This window comes from Bos taurus, chromosome 18 (genome assembly GCF_002263795.3).
Source record: "Bos taurus isolate L1 Dominette 01449 registration number 42190680 breed Hereford chromosome 18, ARS-UCD2.0, whole genome shotgun sequence".
NCBI lineage: Eukaryota > Metazoa > Chordata > Mammalia > Artiodactyla > Bovidae > Bos > Bos taurus.
In genome coordinates, this window is record NC_037345.1 from 30330331 (window position 1) to 30354627 (window position 24297).

Genomic DNA, 24297 nt, shown 5'->3' on the forward strand with positions numbered 1-24297 from the left:
AAGATATTTTGAATTAACAAATTAAATCAGAAGGTTAGCATTTCAAAAGTGGTAGAAAATGCAGCAAAGCTTTCAGCTTCACAAAGCAGATGGATTTATTCACATAAAAGTAGTTTGGATATATTTGGTAATTATTTCAAATTATATGAAAGGGATGTAATAGTAACATGATGGAATGCTTCATAAAATTCATGAAAGCTCTGATATTTTATTAAACACAGTGCACTAAAACTCCAAATAAATATATAGTAGTTATTAGGATTAGTAATAAAATCTGATTATTTTTATAATATATGTTGATTTCAGCCATATCGATTTTGCTTTATTTATATTAGGTTATTGAAGCTATACATTACTTACACTGGTTACTGTTCAAGTTGGCATATTTATATCTTTTCTTCTAGTTATGTAATTGACTTTATTTTTATTATACCACATTATCATGGTGAATTTTTTTCTTGACTGTTCACTTTATTTTATCACTCATTATCCACCAAGGGGCATTAAATTAGTTCTTGAAATCTAGATGGAAAGGGGAATAGCTGTTGACAAAAGCAAAAATGCGTATTTTTGTTATTTTCTATGTAACTTATTGTATATATATTTTTTCAGATTCAGAGTCAACTAACATTAACTGAGTGCTTACTTTGTGCTTTTGTAATGGGGCATATTCAGACAGAAATGTTAAAATTTGTCCAGCAACAAGAAACTTAAAAATTGACAGTTTTAGAAGGAGCAGAGTTGAGGACAGTAAATCAGGCTTATTTTTTTGAGCCAGAGATAGAAAAGTTGAGAACAACTGCACTTATACACTAGTGTGAAAACTAGGGAATTTCTTATACTACTTCTCTCTTCTTATTCTATACCTCAACGTTACAATGCAGCATATGCTACCTAATACTCCCAAGTGTGGTTCTGACATGAACTTTTAATTTCCTCCATGGAATTGATGAATGTATCAATCACACTTGGATAAAAGAAAGAAATGTGTCCGTGTTTGATGTGTGTTATTTTCTTCCCGTGGTGTTTAGGGCCTGTTAATCTTCTTTCATTTCCCTGACTTTGTTCCTGTCTTTCCTTAGAGTGTGTGTGTGTATATTTGTGTATGTGTGTGTATTATACTTCTGGGCCAGGACCATTGATTCTAGATGTCATGTTGAAGCAACCTCTTGTAGGTAGTGTTACAGATTCTTCAATCTACAGACCTATACACAACTCCTCATAGTCCCCTGAACTCCTCTTTTATGGCACTGAATAATATTATTTAATTGTTTGTATAATTTATTCGTCTAGTGGCCATTTCTCTCTAGATTATAACTTTCATGATGACAAGGGCCTCGACTTTTAGTTTATATTTGCATTTCAGCACCCAAAGCAGTGGCTGACGTACAGTTTATCTCAAAACAAGTAATTTAAGAAAGGTAGCTCAGCAATAAAGAATCTGCCTAGAATGCAGGAGACACAAGAGATGTGGATTTGATCCCTGGGTGGGGAAAATCCTCTCGAGGAGGGCATGGCAACCCACTCTGGTATTCTTGCCTGGAGAGTCCCATGGACAGAGGAGCCTGGCAGACTACACTTTATGGGGTTGCAAAGAGTCAGACATGACTGAGGCAACTGAGTACAGCACAGCACAATATGGATAATATGGAAAAAATGCTAAAATATTCAAGAGTTTTGTTTGCTTATTTGTTTTGGGGGGGGATTATTGATAACATTGTTCCATTTAAGAAGTATCTACTTTTCATACTCATAATCTTACTTTCTCCAGACCCTTTTCCATGCTTTCCCACCTTATTTGGGATCTGGGAGGCTGATCTGTTAGTCTACATCAAGCAGATATCTTTATCCCTGGCTTCCTATTAGATTCAGTCAATGTAAGTCACAGACAGGACATGAGAGAATGATGAAGAGATAGGTCCGAATGTTTATTCCCCATCTTCCTGCCCCACTGGACCATGTGCTCCTCCACAAAGATCATAGCTCCCACCAGAGGCTTCTTTACCCCCAGAGGTACATTACAACTGAGTTACAGCAACCAAACTATATTAGCTTCTATGGTCACCATAGCCAAATACCATAATTTGGACCATTTAAACAAAAACATATTGTCTCATAGTTCTGGAGGCTAGAAGTCTGAAATCATGGTATCAGCAGGGCTATGCTCACTCTTAAACCTGAATAAAAGGATTCTTTCTTGGTAACACCCCCCGGCCCTAACCCGGCAGAGTCATTCCCTGTTACTCCTTGGCTTGTAGATGTATCACTCCAATCTCTTGTCTTTATCATCATTTGAGATTCTCCCTGTATCCCTGCCTCCTCATGTCTCTCTGTCTTCACATGGCCATCTTTCAATAATGACCTCAGTCTCAGTGGATTAAGGGTTCACCTGATCTCCAACACAACCTTAACTTAACTAATTACATCTGCAAGGACCCTCTTTCCAAATTTGATCAACATTCTGTGGTACTGGAGCTTATGACTTCAATACGTATTTTTTGGAAGGACACATTTCAATGTATAACACAATCCCTCACCTATACCTGTAGGTCTAAAAGTGCTAAGAAGCACTTCCTATTGCTTGCCTATATGTGTTTCATCATCTTGTTGGTTTCCATTAACTCTGTTTTCACCTTTGCATACACCCCTCTCCCTTCGGATGGTGATTGCAGCCATATAATTAAAAGACACTTGCTCCTTGGAAGAAAAGATAGACAAACCTAGATAGCATATTAAAAAGCAGAGACATCATCTTGCCTACAAAGGTCCATATAGTTAAAGCTATGGTTTTTCCAGTAGTCATTTATAGCTTCGAGAGTTGGACCATAAAGAAGGCTGAGCGCCGAAGAATTGGTGCTTTCAATATGTGGTGCTGGGAAGACTCCTGAGAGTCCCTTGGGCAGCAAGGAGATCAAGCCATTCAACACTAAAGGAAATCAACACGGAATATTCATCGGAAGGGGTGATGCTGGGGCTCCAAAACTTTGGCCATCTGATGGGAAGAGCCAACTCATTGGAAAAGGACCCTGATTCTGGGAAAGACTGAAGTCAGGAGGAGAAGGGGGTGACAGGGGATGAGACAGTTGGCTGGCAAAACCAACTCAATGGACATGAGTTTGAGCAAACTCCAGGAGACAGTGAAGGACAGGGAAGCCTGGAGTGCTGCAGTCCATGGCGTCTCAAAGAGTTGGACACGGCTCAGTGACTGAACAACAACATACTCCTTTCATTCAATTCCCTTGATTATTTCTCTTGAGTGCGCCTTTGGTTTTCTGCCAGGACCCTCATCATGTTAAACTGCCAACCCTATCTTCCCAAAACTGAGTGCAGTATTTATGAAATTTGCCTGGAATTGGATGTGTCCAATTTTTCGAAGTTTGGGAAGAAGAAAAAAAAAATGTTTAAAAAAGTACTAATTAAAGGTTTGAAATAAAGGCTTCATTCGTATCAAATGCAAGATATAGAGCTCTATGATTTGAACTTTAGAAGTAAAAAGGTTGATATTTGTCTGATAAGCTGGGGACATCATCAAAGGTAGTTGTAGCAAAATGTTAGTTTTTTTTACTGAGGTACCCAATCTGCCCTTTAGACATCAGCTGTAATGGAAACTGACAGGAACTAGTAGAAAGGGTGAAGTCAAAATTTCAAAGCCATTTGTGAATTATAAATAAAATATAACACCATATATTGAATTGTCACTCCAAATCCCTTGCTCGGTGATGATAAGGAGATCTGTGCCTGCTTTAAAGTTTAATATGACCATCATTCACCAAGAAAGACATGTTAAGTTGCTTTAGAAAGTGATTGTTGGAATGGATGTGCTAACATGCATCTACATTTGAAACCTCTCCTTAACACATTTCGCATAATTTTATTTCTCTTGTCTTCAGCCTACACAAATATCAATTTAAAGACTTGAGAAATGAATGGAAAGTATCACTTTTAGGTGGTGGAAATTATCCATCTGGATATGACATCTCTGTTATGAACAAAACAGTTTAGAATAGTGGTGATTTTAGCTACCCTGAAAGTATGTTCCCATGTATGCATACATGTGTATGTGTTTGTATGTAGGCAAGCTTTGCTATATATTTATCAACAGTGCTCATAAAGAGATCTTCTTGTTTAAGGGATAAAATATTGAAGTCTGTGTGAGAGTAACCTTGAGAATGTGTGTCTTACCTTTCTTATGCATGGGCCAAATTAGCTCATTATTCCAGCTTAAGGGTCCACAAATTTTCATTTTACTTTAATGCATTTCTCAGAATAAATAATGCAAATGTATTTTGACTGAAAGTAATTTCTATCAAAAATATCACAATAACGACATTAGCAAATAAAATTGTTAATTCATGGAATTTTAGGTCACATATTTGCCTTTCTCTCATCAGTCTGAACCCAGAAAAAAATGAATACTGTGGGATTCCAGTGTCCATTTTCGTCACTAAAGTACAACAAAATGTCTTAATATGGCAGAAAAAGAAAACCGCTGAATTTAAAGAAACTTGGGTTCTGGTACTCGTTCTGCCTCAAATTTTAAAATTCTAGACAATGGAAAATTTGATTTCTGTGAGTATGATGGTGGTGGTTTAGTCACTAAATTATCTCCAACTTTTGCTACCGAATGGACTGTAGCCTGCCAGGCTCCTCTGTCCATGGGATTCTCCAGGCAAGAATGCTGGAGTGGGTTGCCATTGCCTTCTCCATCTGTGAGTATATCTACGTGTTTTTCTCACATATAATGTGAGTATTCTAAATTATGCCTTGTCTCTTGTTCAGATCTGTTACTGTATGACTCTAAGAACAATTTACCAAGTCATGTGCCATGGATTATTATTGAATATTGAATATTATTATATTATTATTATTATATAATAGAAACCTCTTGCAATTTGGATAGAGATAGAAAGACATTTGCTATTAGCCATTTTGGGTAGCTATATACAGGGTCAACACAAACAAAATACAGGTTTGTGATAGTCTTAATGATCTCTGTAAATTCAAAATCCTTCTAACTTGTTTCAATCTATTTTAAAAGAAATTGGGACAGCTGTTTAATGCTGGAAGTATAAGAGAGAGTTTCTATATAGGGTAAACAACTTCTAAAATGGTTCTCACTGATTTCTGTCTTCTGGAATTCATATTTGTATGTACTCCCTTCCCTTTGCATGTAAGAACAATCTAGTGAGTTGCTTCTGATAAACTGTATGTGGTAAGAGAGATCAGATGTCAGTTACAAAATTAGATTATGAAAGATTTTGTCTTCCATCTTGGCTCCCCCACTCCATCTGGCTAGGTCTTCTCACTTGGTTGCTCTGATGAAGCACCCCCCATTTTGCAAGCTGCCCTATGGACAGGCCCATGTATCAAAGAAATGTAAGGAGCGTTCAGTCAACCAATAACCTGCAAGGAACCAAAGCTCTCAGTTTAATAACTCCTGAGAAACTGAGTCTTTCCAGCAACAATGTGAATGATCATGGAAGGAGACCTCTCCCAAGTCAAGACTTGAGATACCTGGAGCCCACGCTAATACCTTGATTGCAGTCTGTGAGGATGCTAAAGCAATGGGTCCAACTATGCCACAAGGGAATTACTAAACTACAGAAACTGAGAAAATAATACATATTTTTTAAGTTCCTAAGTTTTAGGATAATCCATTACATAGAAATAGTTAACTGACACATTTTCCCTTTGGCATAAAGAGTGACTGCCATTGCAGAGGGTGGAACTAACAGCCTACTTTTGTGGAGAACAAAGGAGTAGTAAAGTCAACCTAAGCAATGATTTCAAAAGAAACTGATGAGCTCTTTTATTCTAGTAAGCTTGGATTCCTAGACAGAAAAAAAAAAAAAAAAAAAACAGAAGCCATGAAATTAGGAAAAAATAAATGAATATGTTTTGCATAGACCCCTACTTTCTTGAAGGTGGATGTTGCTCGGATGGTCCAACTCCAAGCAACTCTGTGGACTGTAGCCCACCAGGCTCCTCTTTCTTTGGAATTTTCCAGGCAAAAATACTGGAGCAGGTAGCCATTCCTTTCTATGATGGCTCAGACAGTAAAGAAACTGCCTGCAATACAGGAGATCAGGACTCTATCTCTGGATCAGGAAGGTCCCCATAAAAGGGAAATGCTACCCTCTCCATTATTCTTGCCTGGAGAATTTCATGGACAGAGGAGCTGGGCAGGCTAAAGTCTGCAGAGTTGAAATTCAAACACACCTGAGCAACTAACACTTCATACAATACCTTTTTTGCCAAAATTATGTTGTATCACTTATATACTCTGGATATACCTGCTCACTCATTAGAGTCCAGCCATGTTTATCCTTTTCTAGTTACTCAAACAGATCAGGTTCTTCCTTACAAAAGATCTTTTTCCTTGACATTCCTATTGCCTAGAATATTCATTCTACTCTACATTATTTTTTTTTATTTTCTCTATTTTTCATATTAATAACCCCCTTCTAAGAGCACCATTTCAAAGTAATTCTCTTTTTTTTGCCTCCACCCAAGTTACTTCTTTTCCGAGGTAGATTATTTACAATTTACACTTTTTTATTCACGGTTATATTTTTTCCCTACCCACTGGAATATAAACTCCAAACAACAGGTTCCATGTCCTTTTTATTCACTCTTCAATCCCTAGCACCTTGGCTGAGTGTCTGGAACAGCCTGGCACAACAATAAAGCCTAATATGGGAGGAATGGGGAAAGGGGGAAAGGAGGACCAGCCAGTTAGTATACGTATAGGACCACATTCAAGATCAATGTATCAAAAGCAATTAGTCAGGTACATAAATATGTAGCAGATATGAAAATTTTCTTTGAATGCATCTTAGAATTCATAACTCTTTAATAATTTAGTGAAGTGTTAGTCACATTTGAAAAGTCATTTGGGAGACTTCTCTGGTGGTACAGTAGCTAGGACTCCAAGCTCCCAATATAGGGAGCCCGGGTTTCACCCCTGATTAGGGAACTAGATCCCACATGCCGCAACTAAGAGTTCACGTACTGCAGCTAAAGATCCCTTAAGATCCAGTGCAGTCATATAAATAAATAATAGTTTAAATAAATAAATATAATATTTTTTAAAAATGAAAAGTTGTTTTTATTGGGATTTGTTTTTGGAAGTTGAATTAGAAAGTTTAATCCTGGTGCTTAGACAAAATTATATGATTCTAGTTAAAGAAAGAATGAATAGATGTATAATACGTTATACTTGAATTTGGAGACACACTTTCAATTTTGGACTGCTCACCATTGTATAATCCTTGGCACTGCACTGCCTCAACAGGTAACTTACCTATAAAACGAGAAGATAGGTGTTTAAGTGATATGAGAATATTAAATCCAAAATACTTTACTATTTTATTTCAGTATCCATTTTATTTTTTTATTTAATTTCATAAGTTATACTTTATGGCTACTTCAGGATTATGGCCACCTGAAACCGTGTGTCAGTGAGCTTACTATGGGAAAAAAATTGTGATAGATTCTTAAATGTCCCAGTTCTTCAGTACTTCACATATGCAGTCATGATGATATATCACTTTCCATCCTGCTCTGGCCCTGGGCCTAGTCATGTGACATGCTCTGGTCAATGTCAGTAGGCATGACATAAGCAGAGGCTTGAAATGGCTTTCACTTTGGGTCTTGCTCTTACCCTTATTCTTAGGACACTGCCATCATAAGAAAAACATCCCGAGACAGACCTGCTAGTTTAAAAAAGAAACTGAGAGAAGTCTGAAGCAACTAGTCAGCTCACAGAGGCATGTGTAGCCCAACAGATGTGCAGAAATTTAAGTGAGACTAGTAAAGGTCATGGTTCACATATTGCTGAAGTCTGGCTTGGAGAATTACTTTACTAGCGTGTGAGATAAGTGCAATTGTGCGGTAGTTTGAGCATTCTTTGGCATTGCCTTAATTGGGATTGGAATGAAAACTGACCTTTTCCAGTCCTGTGGCCACTGCTGAGTTTTCCAAATTTGCTGGCATATTGAGCACAGCACTTTCACAGCCTCATCTTTCAGGATTTGAAATAGCTCAACTGAAACTCCATCACCTCCACTAGCTTTGTTCGTAGTGATGCTTTCTAAAGCCCACTTGACTTCACATTCCAGGATGTCTGGCTCTAGGTGAGTGATCACACCATCGTGATTATCTGGGTCGTGAAGATCTTTTTCGTACAGTTCTGTGTATTCTTGCCACCTCTTCTTAATATCTTCTACTTCTGTTAGGTCCATACCATTTCTGTCCTTTATCGAGCCCATCTTTGCATGAAATGTTCCCTTGGAACCTATAATTTTCTTGAAGAGATCTCTAGTCTTTCCCATTCTGTTGTTTTCCTCTATTTCTTTGCATTGATCGCTGAGGAAGGCTTTCTTATCTCTTCTTGCTATTCTTTGGAACTCTGCATTCAGATGCTTATATCTTTCCTTTTCTCCTTTGCTTTTCACTTCTCTTCTTTTCACAGCTATTTGTAAGGCCTCCCCAGACAGCCATTTTGCTTTTTTGCATTTCTTTTCCATGGGGATGGTCTTGATCCCTGTCTCCTGTACAATGTCACAAACCTCATTCCATAGTTCATCAGGCACTCTATCTATCAGATCTAGGCCCTTAAATCTATTTCTCACTTCCACTATATAATCATAAGGGATTTGATTTAGGTCATACCTGAATGGTCTAGTGGTTTTCCCTACTTTCTTCCATTTAAGTCTGAATTTGGCAATAAGGAGTTCATGGTCTGAGCCACAGTCAGCTCCTGGTCTTGTTTTTGCTGACTGTATAGAGCTTCTCCATTTTTGGCTGCAAAGAATATAATCAATCTGATTTCGGTGTTGACCATCTGGTGATGTGCATATATAGAGTCTTCTCTTGTGTTGGTGGAAGAGGGTGTGTGTTACGACCAGTGCATTTTCTTGGCAAAACTCTATTAGTCTTTGCCCTGCTTCATTCCATATTCCAAGGCCAAATTTGCCTGTTACTCCAGGTGTTTCCTGACTTCCTACCTTTGCATTCCAGTCCCCTATAATGAAAAGGACATCTTTTTGGGTGTTAGTTCTAAAAGGTCTTGTAGGTCTTCATAGAACCGTTCAACTTCAGCTTCTTCAGCGTTACTGGTTGGGGCATAGACTTGAATTACTGTGATATTGAATGGTTTGCCTTGGAAATGAACAGAGATCATTCTGTCGTTTTTGAGATTGCATCCAAGTACTGCACTTGGCACTCTTTTGTTGACCATGATGGCTACTCCATTTCTTCTGAGGGATTCCTGCCCACAGTAGTAGATATAACGGTCATCTGAGTTAAATTCACCCATCCGGTCCATTTGAGTTCGCTGATTCCTGGAATGTCGACATTCACTCTTGCCATCTCTTGTTTGACCACTTCCAATTTGCCTTAATTCATGGACCTGACATTCCAGGTTCCTATGCAATATTGCTCTTTACAGCATCGGACCTTGCTTCTATCACCAGTCACATCCACAGCTGGGTATTCTTTTTGCTTTGGCTCCATCCCTTCATTCTTTCTGGAGTTATTTCTCCACTGATCTCCAGTAGCATATTGGGCACCTACTGACCTGGGGAGTTCCTCTTTCAGTATCCTATCATTTTTCCTTTTCATACTGTTCATGGGGTTCTTAAGGCAAGAATACTGAAGTGGTTTGCCATTCCCTTCTCCAGTGGACCACATTCTGTCAGATCTCTCCACCATGACCCATCCATCTTGGGTTGCCCCTCGGGCATGGCTTAGTTTCATTGCCTTAGACAAGGCTGTGGTCCTAGTGTGATTAGATTGACTTCAGCAATATGTGAACCATGAAATTCCTGATGTTCAAGCTGGTTTTAGAAAAGGAAGAGGAACCAAGGATCAAATTGCCAACATCCGCTGGATCATGGAAAAAGCAAGAGAGTTCCAGAAAAACATCAATTTCTGCTTTATTGACTATGCCAAAGCCTTTGACTGTGTGGATCAGAATAAACTGTGGAAAATTCTGAAAGAGATGGGAATACCAGACCACCTGATCTGCCTCTGTATGCAGGTCAGGAAGCAACAGTTAGAACTGGACATGGAACAACAGACTAGTTCCAAATAGGAAAAGGAGTACGTCAAGGCTGTGTATTGTCACCCTACTTATTTAACTTATATGCAGAGGACATCATAAGAAACGCTGGACTGGAAGAAGCACAAGCTGGAATCAAGATTGCCGGGAGAAATATCAATAACCTCAGATATGCAGATGACCCCACCCTTATGGCACAAAGTGAAGAGGAACTAAAAAGCCTCTTGATGAAAGTGAAAGTGGAGAGTGAAAAAGTTGGCTTAAAGCTCAACATTCAGAAAATGAAGATCATGGCATCCAGTCCCATCATTTCATGGGAAATAGATGGGGAAACAGTAGAAACAGTTCAGACTTTATTTTTGGGGGGCTCCAAAATCACTGTAGATGGTGACTACAGCCATGAAATTAAAAGACGCTTACTCCTTGGAAGGAAAGTTATGACCAACCTAGATAGCATATTCAAAAGCAGAGACATTACTTTGCCAACAAAGGTCCATCTAGTCAAGGCTATGGTTTTTCCAGTGGTCATGTATGGATGTGAGAGTTGGACTGTGAAGAAAGCTGAGCGCCGAAGAATTGATGCTTTTGAACTGTGGTGTTGGAGAAGACTCTTGAGAGTCCCTTGGACTGCAAGGAGGTCCAACCAGTCCATTCTGAAGGAGATCAGCCCTGGGATTTCTTTGGAAGGACTGATGCTAAAGCTGAAACTCCAGTACTTTGGCCACCTCATCAAAGAGTTGACTCATTGGAAAAGACTCTGATGCTTGGAGGGATTGGGGGCAGGAGGAGAAGGGGACGACAGGATGAGATGGCTGGATGGCATCACTGACTCGATGGACGTGAGTCTGAGTGAACTCTGGGAGTTGGTGGTGGACAGGGAGGCCTGGCGTGCTGCGATTCATGGGGTCGCAAAGAGTCCGACACGACTGAGTGACTGAACTGAACTGAGTAAAGGTCAGATGTCCCCGGGCTATATAAGCTGAATCTCAAAGATTTATGAGAAATAAATCCATAGTGGTACATGCCACTGGAGATTTGGAAAAGCTTGTTACACAGTAATTCTTAATTGATATTACAAATAATACTTAACTGATATTATGTATTGCAAAAAAAAATGATATACTCTGCTTTTTTAAAACTAATGTAAAGTTGAAATGTCAGTCAGTAAGCAGACATCTTGTGACTCCATAAAATCATTCTAAAACATCAGAATTTTGATCTTTGATGTTTTATTATGTTGAAATAGAAGCAAATTCCCTAAGACATATACTCTATAAAATATCTATATCTGAAAACCCATTAGTCTCTTTAATTTTTTAAATGTTCTAAGATGGTATGAAACTTTGAAGGTAGCATGGTTAAATAGAAAATATGTGAAAATGTTAACTTTGAAAGAGTTTGATTTTTTGACTTTTAACACTTCCTCATATATGAATAATTATGATTTACTCATTTGTTTGCTTGCTATTATCTTTTTATTACATCTTTCAAATATTTGTGGTAGCTGCAACTCATGAAAAATAGTATGTGGGCTAGTATTCTCTTGTTTGACATATCTATCAGCACAGATCAGCTCAGGTAATTTATTTATTTGTGCCTATATTTATCTTTACTGTTGTGTTGTACATTCCCTCAGGCCAGGAACTGTGTCCCTTTCATTTCACTGTTTCCCAAGCAGTCTGTCTCATAAGCAAGGTATAATAACTTTGGCAAACTGAAATTAAATTTAAGATCTACTGAAGCAAGCTATAGGTAGAAGTACAGAAAATCATGATGACCTAAGAGCTGGATAGCTGAGGTACAATAAGAACAGCTCTTCTCAAAAAGCAGGCATTGTCTGTCATGATTTCTTGGAGAACACAAAGAAACGGAAAAAAAAGTATTCCAGTATCTAAGGACACTTTGTTGAGGATAAGTCAATTAAAAATGTTTATGGTAAAACACATATTGATATTTTACCAGTTATTATGATAGTTTAAGATAAGATTAACAGTGCAGGAGATGCAGGTTCAATCTCTGGGTCAGGAAGATCCCCTGGAGAAGGAAATGGCAACCCATTCCAGTATTCTTGACTGGGAAATCCAATGGAGAGAGGAGGCTGGCAAGCTACAGTTCATGGGGTCTACATTTCATGGGGTTGCAAAAGAGACTAAGCAACAGCAAAGATAAGATTCAAGAATTTAAAAAATAAACAGCGAGTAAGCAGAGAGGAATTATTTCATTCACCTCTAAAACTATCGTGGATTCTCCTGGTGGTCCAGTGGTGGAGAGTCCACCTGCCAATGCAGGGGATGTGGGTTCAATCTCTGATCTGGGAGGATTCCCGATGCTTAAGGGCAGCTGGGCCCATGTGCTACAGCTACTTAGCTCTCATGCCCCAACTGCTGAAACCCACATGCTCTGAAGACACTGATCTGCAACAGGGAAGCCACCTTAGTGAGAGGTTGGCACATTATCAAGGATGGATTGCGGTTCCATCTTGCCACAACTCCTTCACAGCAATGAAGCCAGCAAAACTAAAAAAATAAATAAAATAGACTATTGCAAAAACTATGAGAAAAAAAAAAACTCATTGTATTTCAGTGAGGAGTCTGGGCCATTCTAATATCCTGTGATCTTTGATTTTATGTTTCTCTGTAGCTCAAAAGTTTATCCCATTCCAGGTCCATTTATAGGCATTAAAGCTTTGTTAGATGGATAAATAGATGAATGGATCTACCAACTAATACCTGTCGGTGAAGGTGAAGATGAGATTGTCTTCAATTTTAATAGTGTATCACGCATACAATGTGACTAAATTATATAATAGAGAAACTAATAGTTTCCCTAAGACAGAATCACTGAATCTTTCAAAGTCTCATATCTTTATTTCTCATTGCATTAATTATTACCGGTTTTTAATTCCTAATTATTTCATCAACAGTTCTTTTTGACCAATTTTTTCAGCTCTATGGAGGTATAACTGAGAAATAAAATTGTAAGATAAAATGTATTATACAATGACCTTTGTTTATATTAATGTATCTACACAATAAACTACATTGTGTCTGTACATGCCTGGCACTATCTTAGGCATGGAAGATTCTGTGAGACAATAATGGACATTTTCGCTCCATGGAAGTTACAAACCCATGAGACAGGGAAATAGAGTGTTAAACATTTCTGCAAGTTTTCAGACAATATTTCCTAAAATTTAGCTATTTTTAAACTAAAATTTGAAGAATTAGGAAGGATCGAGTAGGCAAAATGTGGAATCAAGAGTGTTCCAGATAAAAGAACAAAGTATAATACAAACTGCTGCTGCTGCTAAGTCGCTTCAGTCGTGTCCGACTCTGTGCGACCCCATGGACTGCAGCCTACCAGGCTTCTCCGTCCATGGGATTCTCCAGGCAAGAACACTGGAGTGGGTTGCCATTTCCTTCTCCAATGCATGAAAGTGGAAAGTGAAAGTGAAGTCGCTCAGTCGTGCCCGACTCTTAGCGACCCCATGGACTGCAGCCTACCAGGCTCCTCCATCCATGGGATTTTCCAGGCAAGAGTACTGGAGTGGGGTGCCATTGCCTTCTCCGATACTACAAACTACCTTCAGGCAAAGGTTGCCCAATAGAATAAATAAAATGATTCCTTAACAGTGAGAAGGACCGCATCACAAGAAGTGACAACTTACTTCTAGACACAGTGATATGCATTTTAAATGGAGTTTCTCATTTAATTAATTCAAATATCCAAGGAAAAATTTTATATTAATCTTTTCTGTTCTTAAATGAAAAGAAACTAAGGTTTTGAAGAGTTAACTTAAAATTTGAAATCAAGTCATCCGATTCAAGGCTGCTTTCAAAAATCAGTTTGCAAGATGATGATGCTTTGTAAAGTGGCTGAAAAATTTTTAAGGGCTTGCTTGGTTCTAGACACAATCCTGAGCATTTAAAATTCACATAAATCATAGCAGGTAGATATAAAAATAATAATTAAAAATTGAAAAGATTAATGGGGATATGAAAGGTGCTTAAGTTTACAAACTAAGTAAGTAGCAAATTTTGAATCTACATATTCCAACTCCAATGTTATTAACCACTAGGTTATAAAGAAACATTTAAATCACACCAAATTTGTTAATAATGGTTAGAGGAGATAACTTTACTGTCTTCATTCTACAGAGATAGCATAAGTGTTTGGTTTTGATAACATCATCCCAATAGAATAATATCTTCTCTAATTCATAAGACCATTCTGAAGACCAATAGCACATTATAATATATATAGTCTAAATCTTAAGATGATAAACAAAGCTCTTCACAGTCTTACTTCAACTTACCATTTTATCATCATTACATCGATTTCTGCTTTATTGACTATGCCAAAGCCTTTGACTGTGTGGACCACAATAAGCTGTGGAAAATTCTGAAAGAGATAGGAATACCAGACTGCCTGACCTGCCTCCTGAGAAACCTGTATGCAGGTCAGGAAGCAACAGTTAGAACTGGACATGGAACAACAGACTGGTTCCAAATAGGAAAAGGAGTACATCAAGGCTGTATATTGTCACCCTGCTTATTTAACTTATATGCAGAGGACATCATGAGAAACGCTGGACTGGAAGAAGCACAAGCTGGAATCAAGATTGCTGGGAGAAATATCAATAACCTCAGATATGCAGATGACCCCACCCTTATGGCACAAAGTGAAGAGGAACTAAAAAACCTCTTGATGAAAATGAAAGTGGAGAGTGAAGAAGTTGGCTTAAAGCTCAACATTCAGAAAACGAAGATCATGGCATCTGGTCCTATCACTTGATGGGAAATAGATGGGGAAACAGTGGAAACAGTGTCAGACTTTATTTTTTTTGGCTCCAAAATCACTGTAGATGGTGACTGCAGCCATGAAATTAAAAGATGCTTACTCCTTGGAAGAAAAGCTATGACCAACCTAGATAGCATATTGAAAAGCAGAGACATTACTTTGCCAACAAAGGTCCGTCTAGTCAAGGCTATGGTTTTTCCAGTGGTCATGTATGGATGTGAGAGTTGGACTGTGAAGAAGGCTGAGCGCTGAAGAATTGATGCTTTTGAACTGTGGTGTTGGAGAAGATTCTTGAGAGTCCCTTGGACTGCAAGGAGATCCAACCAGTCCATTCTGAAGGAGATCAGCCCTGGGATTTTTTTGGAAGGAATGATGCTAAAGCTGAAACTCCAGTACTTTGGCCACCTCATCAAAGAGTTGACTCATTGGAAAAGACTCTAATGCTTGGAGGGATTGGGGGCAAGAGGAGAAGGGGACGACGGGATGAGATGGCTGGATGGCATCACTGACTCGATGGACGTGAGTCTGAGTGAACTCTGGGAGTTGGTGATGGACAGGGAGGCCTGGCGTGCTGCGATTCATGGGGTCGCAAAGAGTCAAACATGACTGAGCAACTGAACTGACCGATTGACTTACCAACCTGCCTCTTGAACCCAAGACTTTTGTTACATAGAACCTCTCAAATCATGTACTATTTTCCTTGTTGCAAGCCTCTATTAAGTTGCTAAAATTACCCAAGTTAACTAGGATTTCAATACTTGCTATTGGCTGGTTTATATGATTAGCACCAAGCTTTCAAACAAAAGGGTACAAAGTATTAATAAATGTCCTTATGTGCCAGGTTCATTTTTATGTATTCACATACATGTGTGCTCATTAAATTTTTGTAACACTAAGAAATATAATATGTCTCCTGCTGAGGTCCAGCCAAGGCTGATCCAGGGAGTTCGAAGTGGGGACGGTGTCAGCGAGGATCAGGATACAACAGCTTCAATTAGATATTAATTAAAGATGTAAAGAGTAATAAAATGAGGATAGCTCAGCAGGAAAATTCAGTGGAGAAAAGAGGCTGAGTAGCTTGGTTTATGCGGGAAACCAATAAAAGTTCAAGACAAGAAGCTTGCACCACTTATGTAGGCTGCAGGCCTCCTTCCGAAGTTCTCCCGAAGGAGAGGAGACACTGAGGCCTCCCGGGTCGGATCTTAGAAGCCCAGGCATAATTAGTAAGTATGGTGGGCTCCGCGTTCCAGATGGAGACTCAGCCAGAGTTTGAGAGAGACATGGGGAGACCAGTATTTCGAGGAACTGATCCCAATCCTTTATTTTCTATGGTCTACTTTTATACACTGAGATGTTATGCAAAAGTCACGCGGGGTCAGCAGTCCTGACTTTTATCAAAGTCGGGTGCTTCATACAAATGTATACAGAGGTCTTAGGGGTGTTACATCATCTTCTGGCCAGGGGGCCTGCTGACAATTTATGACCCTCTCCTTGTGACAGCAGTCAGTCAACCAAGACACTTATTTCTCCAGGGGTGATTATTCTTAAAACAGACGCCACCCAAATAAAGTTACATTCCTATAGGGTGAGGGTGTAGTGGGTTTTAGTTAAGGAAAGAATTTACTTAGCCTAAGGTCTAATGTGATTTATATCAAAGGTTAATACTTATTTCTTCTATATATTCATTAATGTGTGTAAGGGCAGGGGATATGGAGACTTAGCAACAAACATTGGCTCAACAAATGAAAAACCCTTCACCAACACAATTTCTAATCAGTCCACTATACTTATACTAATAGTTTTCTAACTTCTCTAAAGAACCTGTTTTTAGAAGGTTTAAAGCATCTCGTGCCTCTCATGGTTGGGAGGCTGTGAGCAATCTCATGTGGCCGGACAAGCCTGTCAGGCAGGCTAGAGAATCTTCAGAGGAGTTTGTAGGTTGAAACACTCCTGTCACGCCCAGGAATTATTATTAACTAGAGCTCTAAGTTAACTCCTTCTCTGAAAGAGGTGATGGGGGACAGCCCCCCGTAAAGTCAGAGGTGTAGATGAGAGCACAAAGTAGTAAAGTAGGCAGGCTCTGGTTATGGGGGTAGATATTCGAGGATTTCCAGGGGGACTCCTGAGGCTCGATCCCACCTTTGTGTATGTCGAGCCTCCTTCCTCATGACCTTTGCCATGGATCGAGGTCCTCCCGCCGGCTCCCCACAGTCTCCTACTATAAAAATGGAAAACTTGATGTTTAGATAGGTAAGGAATTTTCCCATGTAAATAATTAGTAAAGGACTATGAATTGAGCCCAGGTCAGTTGGATTCCAAAATTCATTACATTTTATTAAACTAGATTGTCTTAGTTATTTTTAAGGCAAAGCAAATTTTCAGAACCAGTTTTAAATTAGTTTGAAACTTAAGACTCACATACATTCAAGATTGCCAAAGCATTTCCATCTTTATGTAAAAAGGATATAATAATGCATATAAATTATCTTGCACTCAATAGAGCTAGTTCCTCTCCCATATTTTTTTCTAGCATCTGTGATATGGTTGATGATGGATGTTTGGAAGGTCGGGTGACAGATGGGGGCCAACATGTCTAGTTTTGGATTAAGGAATTAAAATTAGAGATTAAAATTAAGTGTCTTAAAAAGGGGGTGGTGGGTTGGAAATCTTAGAGCCTGGTGATGCTCTGATTCTTATCAAGATTCATTTTTTTTAAATGTCTTTTCATTTTAATTTACACGTCTTTGGAGTGAATAGAAATACCACTGCACCATTCATCTAAGTGAAGAGTGGAAGATGCTTTCCATGATAGTAATGTGATGAGTCCTTGGCCATCAGTGTGGCCTCCAAGAGCCATCTGTTCCCAGAGTTAGTGAACAGTTGGATTTATGAGCTGTTCCCAACAAACTCTGTGTGTGTGGCAGAGAAGGGCAAATCCAGCTGCTGTTTATTTTCTTCAAACATCTTGATCTGTTCTTCAAACATTGCAAATTTGACGAAACCTCGAATAGAGTTTGTCAAACACTTTTTTTTTTTCTAATTGGGAAAACGATTTGAATGTTAAGAGAAATTGCAAAAGACGGTTCTTATCCATCCCTAGTTACATGAAGTCACCAGTGTTGTAGATCTTACCAATGCCCCAGATTCCCAGGGTCTCCCAAAACAAACAAGTAAGAACATGCACAAACTCTCACACTAAAACAAACCACACAAGTGTATCTTTCCTCTCAATCTGTCCAAAATTATACAGAGATTTGAACATTGGGAAGTGTGTTTTGTTCCCTTTAATAAATACATTCATTTCAAAATTGTTGAATGAATACTAACATGATTGCTAATAATTACCCTTAATATGTATTCAGCTTTTTTTTAAAAACTCTTTTAAGTGCTTTCTCACATATTATTGCTGTTTGTAACAGAACCAAAATTATGGAGTTGAAAGCTATCTAAAAATCATAAAGTCCAACCCTTTAATTTTTAAAAAAATCAACTCCATTGAGGTAATCTGCATACAATAAAACACAGTCAATTTAAATGTAGTATGAGTTCTAAGAGTTTTGACAAATGTATTCACAGTGTAGGCACCGAGATTGTACTATAAGACACTTTCATCACCACAAGTTTCCTTGTGCCCTTTTCTAGTCAACTCCACCCACCACGATAGCCCAAGAGACACCTATTTTTTGTTGTTGTTTGTTTGTTTGTTTTTTAACCTTTTGACTGTACCCCGCAGCATGAGAGATCTTAGTTCTCCATTCAGGGACTGAACACACACTCTCTGCATTAGCAGTGCAACGAATGGATTGCCAGGAAAGCCCCAAGGCTACTAATCTTTTTCTAAATCACTTTAGAGTTGCTTGGTCTTTTCTAAAGTTTTCTGTACATAGGACTCTGCAGTATATTTTATATTTCACTTATTTCATTTGGCATAATATTTGAGAATCATTCATGTCCTTTGCTATGTTAAGAGCTCATTGCCTCTTTATTATTGAATAGCATTTCACTGTATGGCTATTCCACAGTTTGTTTATCCCATCATCTGTTGATGGTCACTTGTTTTTTCCCCCAAATTTTGGCTATGATGAATAAAGTTGCTATGAACTTTTCTGTACAGTTTTTTTTTTTTTTTTTTTTTTATGTAGACATAGGATATTATTTCTCTTACAACTATCTTATTTTCAGTTCAGTTCAGTTCAGTCACTCAGTCATGTCCAACTTTTTGCAACCCCATGAACTGCAGCACACCAGGCCTTCCTGTCCATGACCATCTCCCTGACTTCACTCAAACTTAACGTCCATTGAGTCGGTGATGTCATCCAGCCATCTCATCCTCTGTCATCCCCTTCTCCTCCTGCCCCCAATCCCTCCCAGCATCAGAGTCTTTTCCAATGAGTCAACTCTTTGCATGAGGTGGCCAAAGTACTGGAGTTTCAGCTTTAGCATCAGTCCTTCCAATGTATACCCAGGACTGACCTCCTTTAGGATGGACTGGTTGGATCTCCTTGCAGTCCAGGGGACTCTTAAGTGTATTCTCCAACACCACAGTTCAAAAGCATCGATTCTTTGGCACTCAGCTTTTTTCACAGTCCAACTCTCACATCCATACATGACCACTGGAAAAACCATAGCCTTGACTAGACGGACCTTTGTTGGCAAAGCAATGTCTCTGCTTTTGAATATGCTATCTAGGTTGGTCATAACTTTTCTTCCAAGGAGTAAGCATCTTTTATTTCATGTCTGTAGTCACCATCTGCAGTGATTTTGGAGCCCAAAAAAATAAAGTCTGACACTGTTTCCCCATCTATTTCCCATGAAGTGATAGGACCAGATGCCATGATCTTCATTTTCTGAATGTTGGTCTTTAAGCCAACTTTTTCACTCTCCACTTTCACTTTCATCAGGAGGCTTTTTAGTTCCTCTTCACATTCTGTCATAAGGGTGGTGTCATCTGCATATCTGAGGTTATTGATATTTCTCCTGGCAATCTTGACTTCAGCTTGTGCTTCCTCCAGCCCAGCATTTCTCATGATGTACTCTGCATGTAAGTTAAATAAGCAGGGTGACAATATACAGCCTTGACGTACTCCTTTTCCTATTTGGAACCAGTCTGTTGTTCCATGTCCAGTTCTAACTGTTGCTTCCTGACCTGCATATAGGTTTCTCAAGAGGCAGGTCAGGCAGTCTGGTATTCCCATCTCTTTCAGAATTTTCCACAGTTTATTGTTATCCACACAGTCAAAGGCTTTGGCATAGTCAATAAAGCAGAAATAGATATTTTTCTGGAACTCTCTTGCTTTTTCGATGATCCAGCAGATGTTGGCAATTTGATCTCTGGTTCCTCTGCCTTTTCTAAAACCAGCTTGAACATCTGGAATTTCATGGTTTATGTATTGCTGGAGCCTGGCTTGGAGAATTTTGAGCATTACTTTACTAGTGTGTTAGATGAGTGCAATTGTGTGGTAGTTTGAGCATTCTTTGGCATTGCCTTAATTGGGATTGAAATGAAAACTGACCTTTTCCAGTCCTGTGGCCACTGCTGAGGTTTCCAAGTTTGCTGGCATATTGAGTGCAGCACTTTCACAGCATCATCTTTCAGGATTTGAAAGAGCTCCACTGGAATCCCATCACCTCCACTAGCTTTGTTTGTAGTGATGCTTTCTAAGGCCCACTTGACTTCACATTCCAGGATGTCTGGCTCTAGGTAGTGATCATACCATTGTGATTATCTTGGTCTGAAGATCTTTTTTTGTACAGTTCTTCTGTGTATTCTTGCCATCTCTTCTTAATATCTTCTGCTTCTGTTAGGTCCATACCATTTCTGTCCTTTATCGAGCCCATCTTTGCATGAAATGTTCCCTTGGTACCTCTAATTTTCTTGAAGAGATCTCTAGTCTTTCCCATTCTGTTGTTTTCCTCTATTTCTTTGCATTGATTGCTGAAGAAGGCTTTCTTATCTCTTCTTCCTATTCTTTGGAACTCTGCATTCAGATGCTTATATCTTTCCTTTTCTCCTTTGCTTTTCACTTCTCTTCTTTTCACAGCTATTTGTAAAGCCTCCCCAGACAGCCATTTTGCTTTTTTGCATTTCTTTTCCTTGGGGATGGTCTTGATCCCTGTCTCCTGCACAATGTCACGAACTTCCGTCCATAGTTCATCAGGCACTCTGTCTATCAGATCTAGTCCCTTAAATCTATTTCTCACTTCCACTGTATAATCATAAGGGATTTGATTTAGGTCATACCTGAATGGTCTAGTGGTTTTCCCTACTTTCTTCAATTTAAGTCTGAATTTGGCAATAAGAAGTTCATGATCTGAGCCACAGTCAGCTCCCGGTCTTGTTTTTGCTGACTGTATAGAACTACTCCATCTTCAGCTGCAAAGAATATAATCAATCATTTTAGAAGGAAACAAAAACTGAAACCTCAGATATCTGAAGCTTAGTTTCATTTCTTCTGATTCAGTAATGGTCTCCCTCCAACTTTATCACCAAGAGGTCTAAAACATTGTGGAGGATGCCTTGGGAAGTCATCGTCCTAAGACTTTGAATCCGTCACTCTGAGTCCATGAATCTCTTATCTTAGCTCTTCCTTTGAATCTTTCTGAGGTAATAGGCACTGTACAAGGAGTTGTTTCATGATGAAGAACAAAACCGACATGATCACTGTGAAGCATAATTGAAAAGTAAGTTCTGTGCATGTGTATGTGTATGTACATAATTTCAAAATGTGACGAATTCATTGAATAATTTGTGCATAAATCTATAATTCAAATTTTTTTTCTGGTTGGTTGGAGAACTCTCCAAAGTAGTGAAAGTTAATCTGAATTTTGAAGAATGTGAAGAGCCAGGAATATGCAGAATTGCCCTAAGGGTGGGCTACTCTGGCTCAGATGGTAAAGAATCTGCCCTCAGTGCAGGAGTTCCAGATCCTAAGAGCATCCAAAAGAAAGAAGAGCATGCATAAGTGTCTTGAAACATTAGAGACTAGAGTCTAATAATTGAAGAGGTCAGTGGATTGAGATGGACTATGAGTCAATGCAAACCGTCTCTTTTATTTTTTAAACTTACTTTTCCAACCTATGGAATTATAATTAATATACATAGTAAAATGCACAAATCTTAAGATTACAGTTTAGGTAAGTATTTGAAATATATTTTGATAAATATTTGATAAATGTACAAATCGGAATGGAAAGATACAGAATGTATCCATCAATTTAGAAAATTCCACCAGATCCATTTCTTCTCAACAGAGATTCATTCCCCCACAGCTTCTCCCACCAAAAGGAAACTACTTTTGGTGGGAGAACATAGGCGAACATAAATTGTTGTTGCTGTTCAATCTCTAAGTCATGTCCAACTTTTTGTGACTTCTTAGACTATACCACTCTAGGCATCTCTGTCCTCCACTATCTTGTGGAGTTTGCTCAAATTCATGTCAACTGAGTTGGTGATGCTATCTAACCATCCCATCCTCTGCCACCCCCTTCTTCTTTTGCCTTCAAAGTTTCCCAGCAACAGGAAAAGGAAAAAGCAGGGACATCTTTTAGCCTAGATTATTTTTGTCCTTTGTTAAAACATAAAGAAATCAGGTCATATATACATTTTTTGTCTGATTTCTCTTGTTCAAAGTGATGTTTCAAGATTTATCCAAGTATTATGTTTAATTTTACTGTAGAATCATTCAGTTCAGTCACTCAGTCATGTCCAACTCTTTGCAACCCATGGACTGCAGCACATCAGGCTTCCCTGTGCATCACCAACTCCTAGAGCTTACTCACATTCATGTCCATCAAGTCGGGGAAACCATCTGATGAGATGGTTGTCTTCATTCCCTTCTCCTCCTGCCTTCAAGCTTGCCAGAATCAGAGTCTTTCCAATGAGTCAGTTCTTCACATCAGGTGGCCAAAGTATTGGAGCTTCAGCTTCAGCATCAGTCCTTCCAATGAATATTCAGGACTGATTTCCTTTAGGATGGGCTGGTTGGATCTCCTTGCAGTCCAAGGGATTCTCAAGAGTCTTCTCCAACACCACAGCTCAAAAGCATCAATACTTTGGTGCTCAGCTTTCTTTATAGTCCAACTCTCACATCCATACATGACCATTGGAAAAACCATAGCCTTGACTAGATGGACATTTGTTGGCAAAGTAATTTCTCTGCTTTTTAATATGCTGTCTAGGTTGGTCATCGGAGAAGGCAATGACACCCCACTCCAGTACTTTTGCCTGGAAAATCCCATGGACGGAGGAGTCTGGTGGGCTGCAGTCCATGGGGTCGCTGAGGGTCGGACACGACTGAGCGACTTCACTTTCACTTTTCACTTTCATGCACTGGAGAAGGAAATGGCAACCCACTCCAGTGTTCTTGCCTGGAGAATCCCAGGGATGGGGGAGCCTGGTGGGCTGCCGTCTCTGGGGTTGCACAGAGTCGGAAATGACTGAAGCGACTTAGCAGCAGCAGTAGCAGGTTGGTCATAGCTTTACTTCCAAGGAACAAGTGTCTTTTAATTTCATGGCTGCAGTCTTCATGTGCAGTGATTTTGGAGCCCAAGAAAATAAAGTCTGTCACTGTTTTCATTGATTCCCTATCTGTTTGCCATGAAGTGATGGGACCGGATGCCATGATGTTAGTTTTTGAATGTTGAGTTTAAGCGAACTTTTTCACTCTCTTCTTTCACTTTCATCAAGAGGCTGTTTAGCTCCTCTTTGCTTTTTGCCATAAGGGTGGTATAATCTGCATATATGAGGTTATTGATATTTCCTCTGGCATCTTGATTCCAGCTTGTGCTTCATCCAGCTCAGCATTTCATATGATGTACTCTGCATATAAGTTAAATAAGCAGGGTGACAATATACAGCCTCATGTACTCCTTTCCCAATTTGGAACCAGTCCATTCTTTCATGTCTGGTTCTAACTATTGCTTCTTGACCCTCATATAGATTTCTCAGGAGGCAGGTAATGTGGTATTCCCATCTCTTGAAGAATTTTCCACAATTTGCTGTGATCCATACAGTCAAGGGCTTTGGCATTATCAATAAAGCAGAAGTAGAGGTTTCTCAGGAACTCTCTTGCTTTTTTTTTTTTTATTGTTGAAAAATATTGAAGTGAAAGAAAATAGCACAACTTTTTGGATTGTTTTAGCTTTGAGCTAAGATTTCTATGAACATTTACATATAAATCTTTTGGATAAATGCATTCAATTCTAGGAGTCATGATGCCAGGAGATAGTATACAGTGTGTTTAACCTCATAAGACATTGGTAAACAGTTTTCCAAGTCATAGTATTATTTTATATTCCCAGTCTGAGTATCTTCCCAGTATGAGTCCTTATTCTTTTTTTCCTGGCTGAGCTTTGTCTTCACTGCTGCTCAAGGTTTATCTAGTTGTGGATAGAGGGTGCTTCTTTCTAGTCGTGGTTTAGGGACTTAGTGAAGA